Raw genomic sequence first — 10,460 nt, 5'->3', positions numbered from 1 at the left:
CTTTCGCTAGCTCGGGTGCAGACGGGAGGCCTGGCAGGGGAACGAAATGAGCCATCTTGGAGAAGCGGTCAGCGACCACCCAAATGACCGTACAACCGGCAGAGACTGGGAGGTCAGTTATAAAGTCCATTGCTATATGCTGCCAGGGGGCAGCAGGTACAGAAAGCGGAAGGAGGCGACCGGCTGGCAGATGTCTCGGAACCTTGTTGCGGGCGCAGGACACACAGGCAGAAACAAAGTCTATTACGTCCTTGTGCAGGGTAGGCCACCAGTAGTGCCGGGTAATAAGCTGGAGGGTCTTTTTCTGACCGGCGTGGCCAGCCAGTTTAGACGAGTGACCCCAGTGAAGGATCTTCTCCCGATCAGGTACTGATACGAACGTCTTTCCGGGAGGGAGACGATTTAGACTCACGGGAGCCACCTGCATTACTCTGGCGGGATCGATGATGTGTTTCGGATCTTCCTCGAGATCAGACACCAGAAAGGATCGAGACAAGGCGTCCGCCTTGACGTTTTTGTCAGCCGGGCGAAAATGAAGAACAAAATCAAAGCGAGCAAAAAACAAGGACCACCGGGCTTGGCGCGGGTTAAGTCTCTGGGCATGCTGGAGGTAAGCCAAGTTCTTGTGGTCAGTGTAAATTATTACCGGGTGAAGAGCCCCCTCGAGCAGGTAACGCCACTCCTCCAATGCCAGTTTGATGGCCAATAACTTTCGGTCTCCTATGGAATAATTGCGCTCTGAGGAGGAGAAGAGTTTAGAGAAGAAGCCGCAAGTTACCATCCTCCCGGAAGATGATTTTTGAGTAAGTACCGCTCCGGCTCCAGAGGAGGAGGCGTCAACTTCCAGGAAGAACTGCTTGTTGCCGTCCGGGCGATGCAGCACCGGGACGGAAGAGAAGGCCTGTTTTAAGGAAAGAAAGGCCTCCTCTGCTTCGGGCGGCCACTCTTTGGGATTAGTACCCTTACGGGTGAGCGCGGAAATTGGGGCAGTCCGGGAAGAGAAGTGCGGTATGAAGAGGCGGTAGTAGTTGGCGAAGCCCAGGAACCGCTGAATGGCCTTCAACCCCTCCGGTCGAGGCCATTTCTCGATGGCAGACAGTTTCTCTGGATCCATTCGTAGGCCGGTCTGAGAAATAATGTAGCCCAAAAACGGAAGCGAGGTCTGCTCAAAGAGGCACTTCTCGTATTTAGCGAAGAGGTGATTCTGCCTGAGCCTGAGCAGGACCTGACGAACGTCCCTCCGGTGAGTCTGGAGATCCGGAGAGAAGACCAAGATGTCGTCCAGGTACACCACTACGCAGGAGTAGAGAAGGTCCCGGAAGATGTCATTGACCAACTCTTGAAAGACGGCAGGAGCGTTACAGAGACCAAAGGGCATTACCAGATATTCATAGTGGCCGTCCCGGGTGTTGAATGCCGTCTTCCATTCATCCCCCTGACGGATACGAACCAGGTTGTACGCCCCACGGAGGTCCAGTTTGGTGAAGATTCTAGCCCCCCTCAGACGATCAAATAACTCCGGAATGAGCGGAAGGGGGTACTTATTCTTCACCGTGATCTGGTTAAGGCCTCTATAGTCTATACAGGGACGGAGAGAGCCGTCCTTCTTTTTGACGAAAAAGAAGCCTGCTCCCGCCGGGGAGGTAGATTTCCGGATGAATCCCCTGGCCAGATTCTCCTCAATATATTCGGACATCGACCGGGTCTCAGCAGCGGATAAAGGATAAATACGCCCACGGGGAGGAGTAGTACCAGGTAACAGGTCGATAGGGCAGTCGTATGGTCTATGAGGAGGTAGTGTCTCTGCTTCCTTTTTATTAAAGACATCAGCATAAGACCAATAAGGAATCGGAAGTCCAGGTAGATTAGCTGGGGTAGGAGAAGGACGGATGGGATGGATGGGAACCAGACAGGTCTTATGGCAGTCCTGTCCCCAGTGAAGGACTTCTCCGGTCTGCCAGTCAAGCACGGGTGCATGTCTCTGGAGCCAAGGTAGACCTAGCAAGAGGGCGTGAGAGAGTCCAGGCAGAACATGAAAGGAGATACTCTCAGAATGCAGCATTCCCACCTGCAGAGTAATGGATTCGGTGATGAGTTGGATGGGGCGTGGTAAGAGACCCCCATCCACGGCAGCAACAGACAAGGGTACAGCCAGAGGTTTGGTGGGGATGCGGTATTTCTCTACCAGGGACTGTGAAATAAGATTCCCGGCTGCTCCAGAGTCAAGTTGGGCTAGTTCGAAATAACGGTTCTCCCCGTAGACAATTGAGACTGACAGCAGCAGAGATGGAGAGGATTTATTCTTGTCTAGGTCGACCTCTCTGAGCGAACCTAGACACAGGCGTTTCCCGACCTCTCCGGGCAGGCACGGATCCGGTGCTCCTTACTGCCACAGTAGAAGCAGCTCCCCTCGGCATGGCGTAAGTCCTGACGGGTTTTGACCATCTTGGTCTGGTCGACCTGCATAGGCTCAGGAGAGTGTACCTGGGGAGAGACGGATTTCTGAAAAGTAGGAGCTAGACGTGGAAACCTCCTCTCACGGGTGACCTCTTTGGCATGCTCCTGGAACCGTAGGTCAATCCGGGTGGCAAGAGTTATTAGGTCATCGAGAGTGGTAGGAATGTCCCGACCGGCAAGTTCATCTTTAATACGGCCGGACAGACCCTCCCAGAAGACGGATACCAGAGCGTCGTTATCCCAGGCCAGCTCCGAGGCAAGGGTACGGAACCGTATGGCATATTGGCCCACGGTGAGACTTCCCTGACGGAGGCGTAGCAGTGATGATGCGGATGAGGTCTTCCGTCCGAGTTCGTCGAAGACTTTCCGGAAAGCCATGAGAAAGGCAGGCAAGTCGGACACCAGGGGGTCTCCTCTCTCCCATAGAGGATTTAGCCAGGCCAGGGCCTCCCCGGTGAGATGGGACATGATGAAGGCAATTTTGGCCCGGTCGGAGTTAAACTGGTGGGACAGGAGTTCAAAGTGCAGGGTGCACTGATTTATGAAGCCCCGAGCCTGGGCGGAGTCGCCTCCGAAGCGAGGAGGTGCAGAAAGCCGGGGTCCGGGGTAGGATACCATGGTATTAGTGGACAGCGGAGCTGCCGGTTTGCGAGTCATGGCACTGGCGGAGGTTGCTGGCGGGGCAGTCAGAGTGTCCAGGCGAGAATTGACATTCCGCAGGTGACCCAGGATGGACTCCTGTTGGGACCTCTGACGGGACAGTTCATGACACAGGTCCGAGAGCGAGGGAGCTTGGGTGCCACCGGGTTCCATGGCCCGAGCAAACTGTAACGGGTCTGGGAGGCGGAACCTCTGAGCTACTATACAAGGGGGCGGTCCTTGTAAGGGAGCGGGTGGCGACCAGGCAGGCAGTCACAGCAGGTGACCGGGACAGTCTCTAGAAGAACGGGCAGGAGGTCACGGCAAGTGACCGGGGCAGTCTCTGGATGAACGGGCAGATGGTCACGGCAAGTGACCGGGGCAGTCTCTGGGTGAACGGGCAGATGGTCACGGCAAGTGACCGGGGCAGTCTCTGGGTGAACGGGCAGATGGTCACGGCAAGTGACCGGGGCAGTCTCTGGGTAAAGGGTTGGTACGACCTGTGGCGGCTGATGGTAGACGTGAGCTCCCAGGTGAGCAGGCGAGAGTCTCTGGATAAACGGGTGGTCACAGCATGTGACGGCGGAGCCTCCAGGAAGACCAACAGACAGGCGGTAGATGAGCGCTCCCAGGTGAGCGGGCAGAAGTCTCTGGACAGGCGGGTGGTCACAGCACGTGACGGCAGAGCCTCCAGGTAGGCTAGCAGACAGGCAGCAGATGAGCGCTCCCAGGTGAGCGGGCAGGAGTCACTGGACAGGCAGGTGGTCACAGCACGTGACGGCAGAGCCTCCAGGTAGGCTAGCAGGCAGGTAGCAGATGTGCGCTCCCAGGTGAGCGGGCAAGCTGGTCCATAGACAGACTGACAAGAGTTGGAAGGCAGACCGTCGGACCTCAGACAAGCAGGCAGGTAGTTGATGTGCGCTCCCAGGTGAGCGGGCAAGCTGGTCCTTAGACAGACTGACAGGAGTAGTAAGGCAGACCGTCGGACCTCAGGCTAGCAGGCAGGTAGCAGAATATCAGGCAGGAATAAGACAGCAAGCTGGCAGGAATCTAGCAGGTATCTGGCAGGTAACTGGCAACGGGACCTGAGGGCTGAAGCAGAGTAGTGAACAGTGCAACAACATTGCTCGGGCACCTCCATTTTGGAGGAGGTGCCTTATATATGTTGAAGTCCTCCGGCCATTGGCCGGGGACTCCTTAGGACGGCGCGCGCGGCCCCTTTAAGAGGGAGGGAGAGCGCGCGCGCGCGCCCTAAGCACAGTGGCCGGGAAGGAGCGCGCGCTGCCAGCAGAGCGGGAGGAGGACGCCGGGCACGGAGCAGAGAGATGATGGGAACAGCGTCCCTGCCTAGCAGAGGGCAGGGACGCTGGCGCTACATAATGTCACTGGTGACCACTGTATTACCTGTACACTATATACAAAGCTCCTGTGTATAATGTCACTGGTGACCACTGTAATACCTGTACACTAAATACAGAGCTCCAGTGTATAATGTCTCTGGTGATCACTGTATTACCTGTACACTGACACTCTATACAGAGCTCCTGTGTATAATGTCACTGGTGAACCCTGTATTACCTGTACACTGACACTATATACTGAGTTCCAGTGTATAATGTCACTGGTGGTCACTGTATTACCTGTACACTGTACACTATATACAGAGCTCCTGTGTATAATGTCACTGGTGATCCCTGTATTACCTGTACACTGACACTATATACAGAGCTCCTGTGTATAATGTCACTGGTGATCCCTGTATTACCTGTACACTGACACTATATACAGAGCTCCTGTGTGTAATGTCACTGGTGGTAATAACAGTGTTGTTAGTATTGTGGTTTGTATTCATGATCAGTATTGTAGTATTTGGTCACTTTGGGGTGGTAATATGTGGTCTGGTCATGGTGTGGCCGTATTTGTTCCTTGTATGTAGTATTATTCGGTCACTATGTGGTGGTAATATGTGATCTAGTCATAGTGTGGCGATATTTGTCTCTTTTGTATGTGGTATTATTGGTGTTGATATAGTGGACTGTGTTGTGTATGGCAGTCATTTTGTTCTTGCTGATATTAACTAGGAAAAGATTTTTTTCCATTAGGCCACAGCCCCACCATCAGTATTCGGTCAGTATTTTTTCTCAGGAGTAGCTGCCAAAACCAGGAGTGGGTGATAAATACAGAATTGGTGACTTGCTTCTATTATACCTTTTCTCTGATTGTTCCTCACCTGGTTTTGGCTCCCACTCCTGAGAAAAAATACTGACCAAATACTGATAGTGGGGCCGCAGCCTTAGAGATTAAATACTTGGACCAGAGCGGCAGAGATGCACTTACAGGGGTTCTCTGGTGAAAACAAGTAATCACCTCTCCACAGGATCAGTGATGATATTGATTGGTGGGGGTCTGACTGCTGGGACACAATCGGCAGAATGTGGAGCTTTTCTCCCCATTAGACTGGAGCGGCATGTGAGATGCGACCACTCATCCAGTCATTCCCTCAGTGACTGTGAGCGCTGCTCTTTTTTGGAAGCTGCATTTTAAAATGGGGATAAGTGTCCTGTCAGGGATGAAACTTCCCCATTCTTCTGATAGGCGCGTTTTCCAATTTTCGGACCCAAACGATCAATAAGTGATCACCGATCCTGTGGATCCCATGGATCGGTGATAACTTGTTTTAACCAAAGAAGCCCTTTAATGCAAACTACCGTAATTGTACATCCCAGTTATAGTGGTGCACAGTAGATGTGCAGGAGCCGCCAGTCAATGCTCCACTATAACAGGGAAAGCGGATAACAGATATTTGCATATGGCTGTAGGTGGGCCCCTAGAGTCAGTTCTCCCTGTGGGCCCCAGACACCCCAGTCCGACCCTGTGTGGATATGAAATATAGATGTATATATTTTTATAACTAATCTCTAGAACTTTGGGTGATCACTGCGAATATAGTGTGCTTTCTCTTTCTTTTTGTTGATATATAGTATCTAAAGGGCACACTGCAGATAGATCCCCATTAGATAGGGTGGTGCCCTCCAAAATAACTGTTGGCTTAAGTGTAGTAATACTGGGAGTGGCCCACTCTTGGTCCAGATATCTACCAGTTTTTCAGGAGTGTTGGCACACCCAAAAAGAATTGTAATATGGATCTTTCAGCCAGGGAAACAGCGTGGAGCAACCGAGCACTGGGGGTGTTTGATACGATAGTGCAGCGGGGATTAGACATGGGGACAGTTGACTCAGACTTTCAAACATTGACCAGAGAACTGACTAATTTGCATAAATCTTTGACCATAATCTGGTGGAATGTTAGGAGGTTGGAGGAGTATAAAAGATTAGGACTAGTGCCACGGGGATTACGTGTACAGATCTTTCCAGCTTGGGAAGCGGATGAATCGTTTCAAAGAATATGGGAGCAGGGTCTGATGAAGTGCTCTACTATTATAATAGAGATGTTGATAGAACATGATCAGGTGCTTTTGAACAAAATCAAGGAGGACATTAGAGTTGGAGAGGAGAAACTTAAGAATTTTGATGAAGGTACTTTGGTGGCACCATTTAAACAACGGCTTAAGACCACCATAGATCAGTTTGAAAAGGACATAATAAATGGTAAAAAACACAAATTCAAAAGGGATAAAATAGACTTTGACAGTGGGAAAATCTTCAGATGGAATCACAGAGGAAATAGACGCCGAGGTATAGCTGAAACAAGGATTCCAGCGGGAGACAATACACACCATGAGTTATCCTCGAGCGATTTTTTTTATCATCAGACCCAAGCGACACCGAAGGGGCCGCCGGAGGACAAGAAAAGGCTGTAACCACAAAGGGAAAGAGAAACAGGGGATACAGAGTATGGTCCCCTTCATACAAGAGGGAAACCCGGAACAACAAGAAATATTAATGTTACAACAGCTGATCAAAGAGATGATTTACAGATCATTAATCTATCGGATTACGAGTTATCTGAAATAGAGATAAAAGTGTTGAGACGGGGGCTATCTTTTTCACCTATGAATCCTTTAAACAAATTTGAAGTTATCAAAGATGTGTATCTTTTTTGCCGTCAATTGACTTTTAAGCTATTATACCATCAGCCATCCCTTATTGATGATTTACCAGCAGATGAGAGACAGACGTTTCAGGACCTATTAGACCTTCTACAAGAAAATGAAGACCCCAATCCACGGAAAAGATTCTCAGGTAGACCACCATCGTAGGCTACACCTTTATTCTCTATGTTCCCAGTAGTGCAGATATTCTTTGAAAATGTGAGCAGAGAGATCAAAAATTTACATACAGCTAAATATAAGGGGACAATTTGAGAAAGGGGGAGAGAAGAGCTCTAACTAAATTAACAACAAATCAGCACTTCATTATTAGAGAAGCAGATAAGGGGGGCAATATAGTTTTGTGGCCACATGCCCTCTACATCAAGGAGGCCAAGAAACAACTATTAAACACTGCATGCTATCTAGAGCTGCCCTCAGACCCTACCTCCATCTTTAAAAATAATGTGGATTTATTGATCCGTATGGCTAAACTAAATAACATCATAAATAAAAAAGAAATGGACTTTCTTATTACGCCGCACCCAGTAATCCCAACATTCTATCTGGTGCCAAAGATACATAACTCAACAGTTGAGCCACCGGGAAGACCCATCGTCTCAGGGATTGGAGGACTATTTGAACGCCCATGTATATACTTGGATTATTACTTACAACCATTGGCAACTGCTTTAAAATCCTATGTCAGGGACTCCACTCACCTTATTCAACAATTGAAGGATTACACCATCTCGGAGGACACCATATTGGTGTCTTTAGATGTGGAATCATTATACACCAGTATTTCACATGATTTGGGAATAAAAGCAGTTACGTACTTTTTGGACCAACATACAACAGGAGACCGCAAACATGACTCCTTCATCCTAGAATTATTGCATTTTGCCTTGGACAAAAATTATTTTGTCTTTGATAGAAAATTTTACAGACAGTTAGGGGGGACAGCAATGGGTGCACGGTGTGCACCTTCGTATGCTAATCTGTATGTAGGGTGGTGGGAGGAACTGTGGGTATACAAACATCAGGCCTTTAAGGAGTCAGTACCCATGTGGTTCAGATTCATAGACGATGTCTTCTTCCTATGGAAGGGGACACAAAGTGACTGTAAAACCTTTATTGATGATTTAAATAGGAATGAGTTGAATATCAAATTAACTTATAGTCTCTCAATGACAGAAATTGATTATTTAGACCTTAAATTATTGAAAACTGGAAATAGGATTGATACCACTCTATATAGGAAAATAACTGCGACTAACAACTTGTTGCATTTCAGCAGTTTCCACCCAACACATCTATGCCGGGGAATCCCAAAAGGGAAATTTCTTCGTTTGAAAAGGAATTGTACTACAACGGAGGAATTTAAACGGCAGTCAGATGACCTAACTCAACGATTTATCAAGAGAGGTTATCCCCGAGGCATAATCTCCAATGCTTATCAAGGTGCGAAAGGTAGGAGTCGAGACGAATTATTACAAACAAAATCACAGAAACCCAGTAGACCACTGAGCGTAATTACCACATTTAACAACCAGTGGCAGGATATCTGTGAAATTTGAACAAAAAATTGGGGAATACTCCTGAGTGAACCAAAACTAAACAAACATTAGCGACAACCCCAAGCATGGTGGCACTGAGAGCAAAAAATCTTAAAGATAGTTTATGTCAGAGCCACTATATGCGCCCCAAAACAAGAACTATGGGGGGAGAACAACTGGTTGGAACCTACCCATGTGGAGGGTGTAACATCTGCCAGTATGTGATAGCTAGAAAATAAGTATTGCTCCTAATGGATCCATATCGGATTCAATCAAAATCCTATTTCAATTGCAGGTCACGAAATGTGGTGTATGCTATCATCTGTGGGTGCCCAAGGATATATACCGGACAGACAACACAAGAATTGAGGAACAGGATTCAGCAGCATCTTTCAAATATATCAACCACAAAGCGCGTCCGTGATAAGAACAAAGCAATTACAACAGTAGCTGCACATTTTTTGGAGTTTCATGGAGGAAATGCGTCAGGTCTACAGGTAATGTGACTAGAAGAGGTGCGGATGAATATTAGAGGGGGCAACATAACAAATGCCCTCCTGAGATGTGAATCAAAGTGGATATATAATCTACATAGCCTAGCTTCCCATGGATTAAATGGAGAATTACAATTCACGGGTTTTTATAAACAGCTATGAAATCAATTTCTGCAACTCATTGATATCTCTTTCACCACAGGGGAGGGACCCAACGGAATTTCTTCTATTGAAAGGTGGACGACAGCTGAAATAGACCCCAGTGAAAGTGGATGTGTGGACATGATCTGCATTAACAATGCAGATAAGACCGGAAAGCTACATCAGGAGCAATATACAACTTGGGTGGACTGCTGGAATTGAAAGACTGCAACCAATTGGACAGGGAAGACCATGGACCAATGGAAGAATAGAACTGAGTACTTCAATATTCCTTACCATGAGGGAATCAGGACTATGGGATAACACAAATCGAGAAGAAGAAAAGAAAGAATAAAAACAAATTTATTCCCTAAAAATCAGACTTTAAAACTTACCTTTTGGAATGAGCGGCCGGAGGGGTGGATCTGTTGAAATGGAGGGATGCACCGGGTGGCCCCATGGGAGGATTGGATGGAGCAAAAATAATTCTGTCCCAAAATCGGACAGAACAACATGGAGGTGTTTGACTTAAACCAGAGTATTTATGTTATAAATCCTAACCAGGGGAATCTCATCATGTAAATTAATATGTCATTATAATAATATAGAATCATTCACGAAATTAATATGTCTCTGATGGTCAATGATAGTAGGATAGCACTAACGTGGGTTTTTGGATTTGATATGTGATCTAATATTTGTTTCTCTTTTGCCCCATAACAAATAATGATGTGTGAGGTGTAAAAATTCTTATGATCCATATACATACAGTATGTCTATATTTCTTCTTTTTTTGAACAATGATTGTACACATTTGAAAAAAAAAAGCAGAGATATCATATGGTGCACTGTTGAATTTTCCACCTTAAAATTTATAAAGTGGTGCAAGTGGTGAAAAAAGTTAGAACTCCAAGATGGATATTTACTGCCTAAAGACAGCTAGTTTATGCGCTGGGCACGGTACTACAGATCTGAGTGATGGGCAGTGGGAAATATAGCATGTGCTTTAATACCACCAAGTGAGCGGGTTCCTAAGGGTCCGGAAAAAACGTATCAAAAACGCATCGTGTTCACAGAGTCTTACAGTTCCAGCAAAGTTGAAGCAATTTATGGAAATCTCA

At 47.5% G+C, this 10,460-nt stretch overlaps 1 long non-coding RNA gene across 1 annotated transcript; it reads left to right on the top strand.

The window, feature by feature from the left end:
• The first annotated feature begins 8,514 nt into the window (after positions 1–8,514).
• Positions 8,515–10,245, top strand: LOC141258182 (uncharacterized). The gene is made up of 3 exons (XR_012318230.1): positions 8,515–8,609; positions 9,000–9,201; positions 9,401–10,245. It is a non-coding gene; the product is annotated as an uncharacterized lncRNA (long non-coding RNA).
• The last annotated feature ends 215 nt before the right edge of the window (positions 10,246–10,460 follow it).

Source organism: Phyllobates terribilis, unplaced genomic scaffold (assembly GCF_046119375.1).
Source record: "Phyllobates terribilis strain yellow unplaced genomic scaffold, ASM4611937v1 Scaffold_3__8_contigs__length_932513732, whole genome shotgun sequence".
NCBI lineage: Eukaryota > Metazoa > Chordata > Amphibia > Anura > Dendrobatidae > Phyllobates > Phyllobates terribilis.
The sequence above is the reverse complement of the archived record's forward strand: the minus strand, read 5'-3'. Positions and strand labels throughout refer to the sequence as shown.